The 10,390-nt window shown below is 43.5% G+C and overlaps 1 pseudogene; it reads left to right on the top strand.

The window, feature by feature from the left end:
• The first annotated feature begins 1,312 nt into the window (after window positions 1–1,312).
• On the top strand, window positions 1,313–1,430 carry LOC126428518 (5S ribosomal RNA; annotated as a pseudogene).
• Window positions 1,431–10,390: the final 8,960 nt, after the last annotated feature.

Below are 10,390 nucleotides of genomic sequence, written 5' to 3'. Positions count from 1 at the left end.
GGACTCTTCCATGTATACAACCTTCTTTTATGATTCTTGAACCAAGTGTTAGCTATGATTAAGTTATGCTCTGTGCAAAATTCTAACAGACGGCTTCTTCTTTCATTTCTTAGCCCCAATCCATATTCATCTACTATGTTTCCTTCTCTCCCTTTTCCTACTGTCGAATTCCAGTCACCCATGACTATTAAATTTTAGTCTCCCTTCACTACCTGAATAATTTCTTTTATCTCATCATACATTTCTTCAATTTCTTCGTCATCTGCAGAGCTAGTAGGCATATAAACTTGTACTACTGTAGTAGGCATGTTCTTCGTGTCTATCTTGGCCACCATAATACGTTCACTATGCTGTTTGTAGTAGCTTATCCGCACTTCTATTTTCTTATTCATTATTAAACCTACTCCTGCCTTACCCCTATTTGATTTTGTATTTATAACCCTGTATTCACCTGACCAGAAGTCTTGTTCCTCCTGCCACCGAACTTCACTAATTCCCACGATATCTAACTTTAACCTATCCATTTCCCTTTTTAAATTTTCTAACCTACCTGCCCGATTAAGGGATCTGACATTCCACGCTCCGATCCATAGAATGCCAGTTTTCTTTCTCTTGATAACGACGTCCATTTGAGTAGTCCCCGCCCGGAGATCCGAATGGGGGACTATTTTACCTCCGGAATATTTTACCCAAGAGGACGCCATCATCATTTAACCATACAGTAAAGCTGCATGCCGTCGGAAAAAATTACGGCTGTAGTTTCCCCTTGCTTTCAGCCGTTCGCAGTACCACAACAGCAAGGCCGTTTTGGTTAATGTTACAAGGCCAGATCAGTCAATCATCCAGACTGCTGCCCCTGGAACTACTGAAAAGGCTGCTGCCCCTCTTCAGGAACCACACGTTTGTCTGGCCTCTCAACAGATACCCCTCCGTTGTGGTTGCACCTACGTTACGGCTATCTGTATCGCTGAGGCACGCAAGCCTCCCCACCAACGGCAAGGTCCATGGTTCATGGGGGGAGGCTAAATAACGTATAAAATATAGTATGCATTTAGTCCCATAAGAAGCAGCGTCTTTATGTAGAGTATAGGACCAGAGTAATTCTTTCGTGGCGAACTGTACCTGGAATCTTTAAGTTTAATGGGCCCAAGAGGACACATTAAAGTCTGCCCTTCAACTGTCTTTTTGTGTTAAACGGCTTAACTAAACGCGTGATCAGTTTTTAAAGTTTGTTCGCTTCGTATGTGTTTGTGGGACGGCCAAACTTGTGTTACTTTATCCTGTTATTTGCTTGTCATCTTTTCATTATCTCAGCAACGGCCTTGCCGCAGTGGATACGCCGGTTCCCGTGAGATCACCGAAGTTAAGCGCTGTCGGACGTGGTCGGCACTTGGATGGGTGACCATCCAGGCCGCCATGCGCCGTTGCCATATTTCGGGGTGCACTCAGCCTCGTGATGCCAATTGAGGAGCTACTCGACCGAATAGTAGCGGCTTCGATCAAGAATACCATCATAACAGCCGGGAGAGCGGTGTGCTGACCCCACGCCCCTCCTATCTGCGTCGTCCACTGAGGCTGACACGGCGGTCGGATGGTCCCGGTAGGCCACTCATGGCCTGAAGACGGAGTAAGTGCGCCGGCCGAAGTGGCCGTGCGGTTAAAGGCGCTGCAGTATGGAACCGCAAGACCGCTACGGTCGCAGGTTCGAATCCTGCCTCGGGCATGGATGTTTGTGATGTCCTCAGGTTAGTTAGGTTTAACTAGTTCTAAGTTCTAGGGGACTAATGACCTCAGCAGTTGAGTCCCATAGTACTCAGAGCCATTTGAACCATTTTTGAACGGAGTAAGTGCTTCTTATAATCTGATGAAATCACAGTCCGTATTACAGTGCCGAAGTGAATAAACGTCCATAACATAAACTATGTATGATCAATAATGCAAATGTTTACTGAATCCTTGTTTAATACTGTGAGTGCGAGAACAGACTGATTTGCGCTCTCGATCAGGAATGCGCAGAAGTTCGGCTCACAACGTTGCTGTTGAAAAATTTGTTGTGGATAACTTTTCAATGTTCACGAAGCTGTTCAGGAATTTTACAAGGCTTAAAAGTCCACGATGTCGTGCGAAAATTTCATAAATTTTCAACCACGATGCTGTTCAGGGTTGAAGTCCATGAGCACAACTGTCCAAAACTCCTCAAGTTCCCGAACTCCTGCAAGTATTGCACAGATTTTAGAGCGACAGCGTCCATGGAGACGAGGCGCTCGCCGGAGCTTAAGTTAAGTCTTGGTGGTAACTTAATACCTATGTACCGCATTTTTAAAATGTGGCTACGCCTATTCAGGCTGTTTTAGTTTTGTTTCTGGACCATGCCCTCGTTGATACATTATAGAATCAGGTATCTCCTCTGAAGAAGGCTCAATTACTTGGATGAAACCTAGTTAAAGTTTGGTTTCGTTACTGCAATCGAGGCTGATAGTTTCTTATATATTAGACTATCACGATTGCTGACTGGGCTGCAATGTTGAAAGTACTAAGATTTTAAAGAATTCAGTCTCATCCGACTTGCCACTCACCAGCGCAAATGTCTTCACACACGATCTCTGAACCCAAAGACAACATGTCGCTGCCCTCATATAGATTCGATCTGTCGTTGTAAAACCCAGAAAATTACTCTTCCTGCACACCCATACATATTATAGAAATCTGTGTGTGTTTCGTATCTCCACGTAAACCACAGGACCGATACGAGCCAGACTTGGTACACATATATCTTACTGTCCGGTAACAATCGCTGTCAGAGGGACGAGGGTGAATAGAAAGCATAGTCCTTAGACGTGAATTTCCAGAATTTAATAATCTAATATTTGAGAATGAGAACACTTAGCGTCTTGAAACAAACTTTACACGTCATTTCAAACCTTTACGAAATTGATGATGAATTTTTATTTGCTTTTCAGTCGAATCAAGTAGCCGTTCTGCAGCAACGTTTCGACATGTTTCCTACTCGTTATCTTTAAGGCGAAGCGTCGGATTCATGTCCATTGCGAGCCTTTATAGCCACTGGACCACATACTCATCTGCCTCGCCTGGAACGGCTGTGCCAGTCTCGCGCCTCCGGAAGGGGTGTCACGGACGGTGGTGGGGGGAGGCCCGGATGGTGGTGGTGGTGGTGGTGGTGGTGGTGAGGGGAGTCGGAAGGGGGTCGCACTGGAGGGTACGGGCGTCGCGTCCTGGAGCTGCCTGTCTGTTCCATTGCTGCCTTCGTCGCCCACATATCGGAACGCTCTTGGCCTATTCCTACATCCGCCACATCCCATGCAGACCTCAGCTGGAAATCACTACCCCGGTTGGCAAGATCATTATAGACTCGTATCTCCACTGCCTCTTTGATGAAGAGTCCCTGAACCCGTTCGCCTGGCACAGCACCTTGGTATGTTCACAGTCAAAGATGTGAGCCTCGTTGAGGCTGTCGCCATGATTGTAGATTGACCCATTTGGTCCAGACGAACGTTTCTCACATGTTCTGAGCGAAGCTGCGAAACATACTGCTGCGTACGGCATATGTATTGTTTGCCACATTCGCAAATGATGCTATAGACTCCAGGTATCCACAGTCCTAATTTGTCTTTCATTGACCCGAGCATATTTTTGATATTAGCCAATGAAAGGAAAATGGTTCTTATGTTGCGTTTCTCCAGAATCCTGTCAGTCTTGGCCCATGGTGGTCCGGTGTCCTGAAGGAACGCCAGATGCCACCAATTTTCTTTCCGGTTATTTTTATCGAAAAAAGCCTAGAAATCTTGGCCCTTGGTGGTCCAGTGTACGGAAAGAACGCCGGATGCTTTCTATCTTCTTCCCGGTCGTCTTCTTTCTTCTTCTTGTTTGGTTAGAAATTGCGTCTAGGAGTAGCCATTCCTGCGAAAGGTTTGCCGAAGATGCTGCAACTCGTGTTGTCGCATTTATATCGTGCTCTGCGCACCGAGGTGCTGAGCACAGATTTTCGTTGTGCTGGACGACGGCAGCTACTGGCATTTAGTTACAAGTCCGTATGCGTTTTTTTCTGTAGAGGAAATGGCTCAGTGTGGCATGAATTTTTTGCTTTATCATGATATCGAGGAAAAGTACGCATCCGTTTTCGTCTATCTCCATATTGAACTTTATACTGTCGTGTATGCTATTAAGGTGGTCAAGAAATTCTTGCAGGTTTTGTTCGTCATGCGGCCATACCACGAATGTATCGCCCAGATACCGATAGAACACTTTTGTTTCCGTCGGGCGGTTTCAAGAGCTGTTTCCTCCACATATAGGTTTGCCATGCCTGAGGCTGGGATCCCGTCGGGGTGGTCCTTGGGGAGATTGGAGAAGCACATATACTACCGCGGGAGGGAAGAAGAAGTTGAGGAGGTACTGCTATAGTAAAAAACATCACGCGGAAGTGTAATCAAAGTTGTCAAACTTCACTCAAATATCGCCTCTTATACACCCATAACGAGTAGAACAAACTGTACACAAGTCGACTCACTTAACGATCAGAATTCGAAACCAGAGCAGCTGTTAGCATGAGTGACATAAAAGTAGATATATTAGGTGTTGCGAAACACCTCAAATCACTTAAGAAAGGCAAGTCTTCCGGTCCAGACGGTATACCAATCAGGTTCCTTTCAGAGTATGCAGACACAATAGCGCCTTTCTCAGTAATCATGTACAACCGCTCACTTGACGAAAGGTCTGTTCCTAAAGACTGAAAAGTAGCACAGGTCACACCAATATTCAAGAAAGGAAATAGGAGTAACACATTCAATTACAGATCCATATCACTGACCTCAATTTGCAGTAGGATTTTGGAGCATATACTGTACTCGAACATTATGAATCATCTTGAAGAAAATGACTTACTGATACACAACCAACACGGATCCAGAAAATATCATCTTGTGCAACACAGGTAGCTGTTTATTCCCATGAAGTAATGAGTGCTGTCGACAAGGGATCTCAGATCCATTCCATATTACTAGATTTCCGGAAGGCTTTTGATACCGTTCCTCACAAGCGACTATTAATCAAATTACTTGTATATGGAGTATCGTCTCAGTTGTGTGACTGGATTCGTGATTTCCTCTCAAAGAGGTCACAGTTCGTAGTGATGGACGGTAAATCATCGAGTAGAACAAGTGATACCTGGCGTTCCGCAAGGCAGTGTCATAGGCCCTCAGCTGTTCCTGATTTACATAATTGATCTAAGTGATAATCTGAGCAGCCCCGTTAGATTGTTTGCAGATGACGCTGTAATGTACCATCTAGTAAAATCATCAGACGATCAAATCCAATTAGAAAATGATCTAGAGAGAATTTCTGTATGGTGCGAAAAGTGACGATTGGCACTAAACAAAGAAAAGAGCAAGGTCATCCACATAGGTACTAAAAGAAATCCGATAAATTTTGGGTATACGATAAATCGCACAAATCCAAGGGCTGTCAATTCGACTAAATACCTAGGAATTACAGTAACGAGCAACTTAAATTGGAAAGCCCACATATATAATATTGTGGGGAAGGCGAAACCAAGACTGCGATTTGTTGGCAGAACACTTAGAAGATGCGACAAACCCACTAAAGAGACAGCCTATATTACATTTGTCCGTCCTCTGCTGGAATATTGCTGCGCGGTGTGGGATCCTTACCAGGTAGGATTGACGGAGGACATCGAAAAAGTGCAAAAAAGGGCAGCTCGTTTCTTGTTATCGCGCAATAGGGGTGAGAGTGTCACTGATATGATACGCGACTTGGGTGGCAGTCACCGAAACAAAGTCGATTTTCTTTGCGGAAAGATATATTTACGAAATTTCAATCACCAACTTTCTTTTCCCAATGTGAAAATAGTTTGTTGACAACCACCTACGTAGGGAGAGATGATCATCATAATAAAATAAGAGAAATCAGAGTTCGAATGGTAAGATTTAGGTATTCCTTTTCCCACGCGCCATTAGAGAGTGGAATGGTAGAGAAGTAGTATGAAAATGGTTCGATGAACCCTCTGCCAGGCACTTAAGAGTGAATTGTAGAGTAACCCTGTAGATGTAGATGTAGAATATTTCGGACAGTGAGTCTGTTTTGTGGCTTTTTCAGTTTCTAATAAACATTTCAAAAACCATCTTCTCACCTAAATCGGCCTGAATTAGAACTCACACTCTCTCCTACGACCTACTGCTTTGTAAAGTAGATGCTCGGACAATGCCCTACTGGCCGCGACGCACCTTGCACGCCAATTGTTGTCTGTGGCACCTGTCCCACATATGCATTTGAGAGCGGTATGCTCAAAGCGCGAGATGCAATACCAAATAACATATTTAACTTTTGCGGTTTTAAATATTTGTACGCATCGATTTTAAATATTTGTACCCATTTTTATCTACACTTTCAATTTGATTGATTTGAGGCACCGTTTTCTTTAAAACACTGTAGTCTTCAAATAGTTTATCGGTTGAATATACTTCATATGAATCGGTACACAAATCGGTAACCGAACAAGGTCGCTATGGTTTTGACGTCAGCTGATAGTGTATACACAAAACTGTAACCGAACAAGGTCGCTATGGTCTTGACAACAGCTGATAATGTATGTAATGTTAAATTATGAAATAATCTAGCTTGATGTGTGTAGTGGCTGGGAGTGAGAAATGAATTAATAGAGTAACACAAGCATTTCAGATTATTAAGTGACTTTTTCAAAACGGTATTGTACTCCATGAATAAACCAAATAAGGCTCGGGAGGACGACGGTTCAATCCCGCGTCCGGCCATCCTGATTTAGGTTTTCCGTGATTTCCCTAAATCGCTCCAGGCAAATACCGGGATGGTTCCTTTGAAAGGGCACGGCCGACTTCCCTCCCTGTCCGTCCCTAATCCGATAAGACCGATGACCTCGCTGTTTGGTCTCTTCCCCCAAACAATCCAATCCAAATATGGCAGAACTGTATTTGGGTGGGTGAAGGTTCCGTTTGTCAGCGGACCATCCTGGTTTACTTTTTGTATGGTTTACTTTTTCTATGGTTTCTATGGTTTCCCTGAGTTACTTACAAATGCTGGAATGATTCCTATTATAAGGGCATGGCCAACAACCTGCCCGATTACTGTCACTTTAGATATGTAAGTATGTAAAGGCCTGCATACATGGATTATACTTCTTTTTCTTAAGTTTTAATACCGTGACATCACCTATACCCTTGTAAAAATGATTAGCGATCGAATGAAAAAGGTGACGCAGCGCGAGTCCCTTCACAGCCAACCATAACTCCTGAGGAGGCAGCTGGCTGCCTGACCAGCCGACGATCCGTGAGCCTCTGCTACTGCCGCAGTTTTGGGGGCCACGAAGTCAGCCAGCTGTCATATGGGCAGTAGTGGGCTGAAAGATTACTGCGTGTAGTTTTCACCAGGCGGGTGACCATCGGTGGCCGCGCGTGGCGTGACGGGGCCGCCACTGCAGCAGTCTCTAAATTAAACCACTGGCCATTAAAATTGCTACACCACGAAGATGACGTGCTACAGACGCGAAATTTAACCGACAGGAAGAAGATGCTGCGATATGCAAATGATTAGCTTTTCAGAGCATTCACACAATGTAGGCGCCGGTGGTGACAACTACAACGTGCTGACATGAGGAAAGTTTCCAACCGATTTCTCATACACAAACAGCAGTTGACCGGCGTTGCCTGGTAAAACGTTGTTGTGATGCGTCGTGTAAAGAGGAGAAATGCGTACCATCACGTTTTCGACTTTGATAAAGGGCGGATGGTAGCCTATGGCGATTGCGGTTTATCGTATCGCGACATTGCTGCTCGCGTTGGTCAAGATACAATGACTGTTAGCAGAATATGGAATCGGTGGGTCCAGGACGGTAATACGGAACGCCGTGCTGGATCCCAACGGCCTCGTATCACTAGCAGTCGAGATGACAGGCATCTTATCTGCATGGCTGTAAAGGATCGTGCAGCCCCGTCTCGATCCCTCAGTCAACAGATGGGGACGTTTGCAAGACAACAACCATCTGCACGAAGAGTTCGACGACGTTTGCAGCAGCACGGACTATCAACTCGGAGACCATGGCTGCGGTTACCCTTGACGCTGCATCACAGACAGGAGTGCCTGCGATGGTGTACTACATTACATTTGTCCGTCCTCTGCTGGAATATTGCTGCGCGGTGTGGGATCCTTACCAGGTTGGATTGACGGAGGACATCGAAAAAGTGCAAAAAAGGGCAGCTCGTTTCTTGTTATCGCGCAATAGGGGTGAGAGTGTCACTGATATGATACGCGACTTGGGTGGCAGTCACCGAAACAAAGTCGATTTTCTGTGCGGAAAGATATATTTACGAAATTTCAATCACCAACTTTCTTTTCCCAATGTGAAAATATTTTGTTGAGAACCACCTACGTAGGGAGAGATGATCATCATAATCAAATAAGAGAAATCAGAGTTCGAATGGAAAGATTTAGGTATTCCTTTTCCCACGCGCCAATTAGAGAGTGGAATGGTAGAGAAGTAGTATGGAAATGGTTCGATGAACCCTCTGCCAGGCACTTAAGAGTGAATTGTAGAGTAACCATGTAGATGTAGATGTAGAATATTTCGGACAGTGAGTCTGTTTTGTGGCTTTTTCAGTTTCTAATAAACATTTCAAAAACCATCTTCTCACCTAAATCGGCCTGGATTAGAACTGACACTCTCTCCTACGACCTACTGCTTTGTAAAGTAGAAGCTCGGACAATGCCGTACTGGCCGCGACGCACCATGCACGCCAATTGTCGTCTGTGGCACCACCAAAGCCGCCTCTGTGGCTCAGTGGTATTTCTTTGCGAGGAACTTCTTCACGCTTCAACGGCGCCTGTCAATCATTGCATTGCGATAACTGTTTATGAGTTCTAATTTTAATTTGTTGTTATGACCAACAGTATTGCAGCTCTGAAAATGGTTTACCGTTTTCGCAACAGGCAAATGCTGCACCGTAATTAAGGCCTCGGGAGCTATCTCCCAATTCTAGTCTTTTCCCATCCTTGCGATTCCGAAGTCTTCAAGTGTGAGATCGACGGTAAACCTTTAGCAAAATATAAAAGTAAAAAGAGAAAAATTAAAAAGGGCTTAAATTAGCAACAACAAATCGAGCACATTACTCACAGTTATTTGAACTCTTATTCCATTTTGCGTTCTTTGTGCAAGAATTTCTTGATCACGTCTTCGAAGAATTTGTATTTATCATCATCTTCGAGAGCAACTGTTTCTAAGTGGAGATGTGAGATAGGTTATCCATACGATGTTGGGTTTCTGTAGCACTACATAACATGTGAATCCGGTTCAGGGACGAAAATGACCTGTCGATAAGTGATATGGATGGAACTGTTGGAATGAACACAGGAAGTTTGTTAAGTTCTATAAAAACATTCTGCAGATTAATTCCTGATAAATCATAAACAATTAAAAATGGTGTTTTGTCCGATCCTTCTTCAGAAGCGTACCATACGTAAAGCACATTCTATAGCTTGCTCAAACGAAAAAGATATCCGTAGATTTCCTGTAATATTATCAGTAAGTAATGAGGAAAATTTTCCCTTTTCTTAAAGTGGCTCATTTTTTATGGATTTATCAAACTAAAGAATTGCAACTTCTCTATAAATAGGAATCTAATTTCTGTTTGATTGCTGATGTTATGTATGATATCGAAATACATGCTTCGAAAATAGTTCTCACGTGATTCATCATTCAGTCTTCCACTTTTCCTGGGTGAAATTTCTTCATCCCCAGTTTTACCCAAAATAATTGACGATAACGATTCAGAGTTTTCTTTCCTTCTGTCCTGTTGCAGTTGTTGCTGAAACTCAACTATTTTATTACTACAATACAAAAGTCAACATTCGTCCAATGGAATACGCTGAACAGTACATTTGAAAAAGCCAGGAAGTTTCACAACATTTCTATTAAAAGTATATTTTTCAAATCCTTCAAAAAGCAAGAAAATCCTCTACCTGTCATTTCGCTGAGGTTGTCGAAATCACCACTTTGACAGAAATGCTAAAAAAATCATTATCTACGCTTGTCTGTGGTTACTATTGTATCTATGAGTCTCGAAGTAAAATTCCATCGGGTGGCTATTGATGGAAGCTTTGTGGACATGCAGCCGTTTAGAAAATGAGAAAAGAAAGATAATAGAGATTTAATACCGCTAAACAAGACTTGAAGCTCTTTGTTGGACGCTAGAGACTGCTGAAGTACGAAATTAAAAACATAAAGAGTGCCTTATGGTGTTTTTCTAATTCCTTTGAAGACCATTTAGGTGGCCAATCATCACTGACGCTCCATCGTATATCTGGGCAGTTAATCTATTGCTACATTCAT

This window comes from Schistocerca serialis, chromosome 1 (assembly GCF_023864345.2).
Source record: "Schistocerca serialis cubense isolate TAMUIC-IGC-003099 chromosome 1, iqSchSeri2.2, whole genome shotgun sequence".
Classification (NCBI taxonomy): Eukaryota; Metazoa; Arthropoda; class Insecta; order Orthoptera; family Acrididae; genus Schistocerca; species Schistocerca serialis.
The sequence above is the reverse complement of the archived record's forward strand: the minus strand, read 5'-3'. Positions and strand labels throughout refer to the sequence as shown.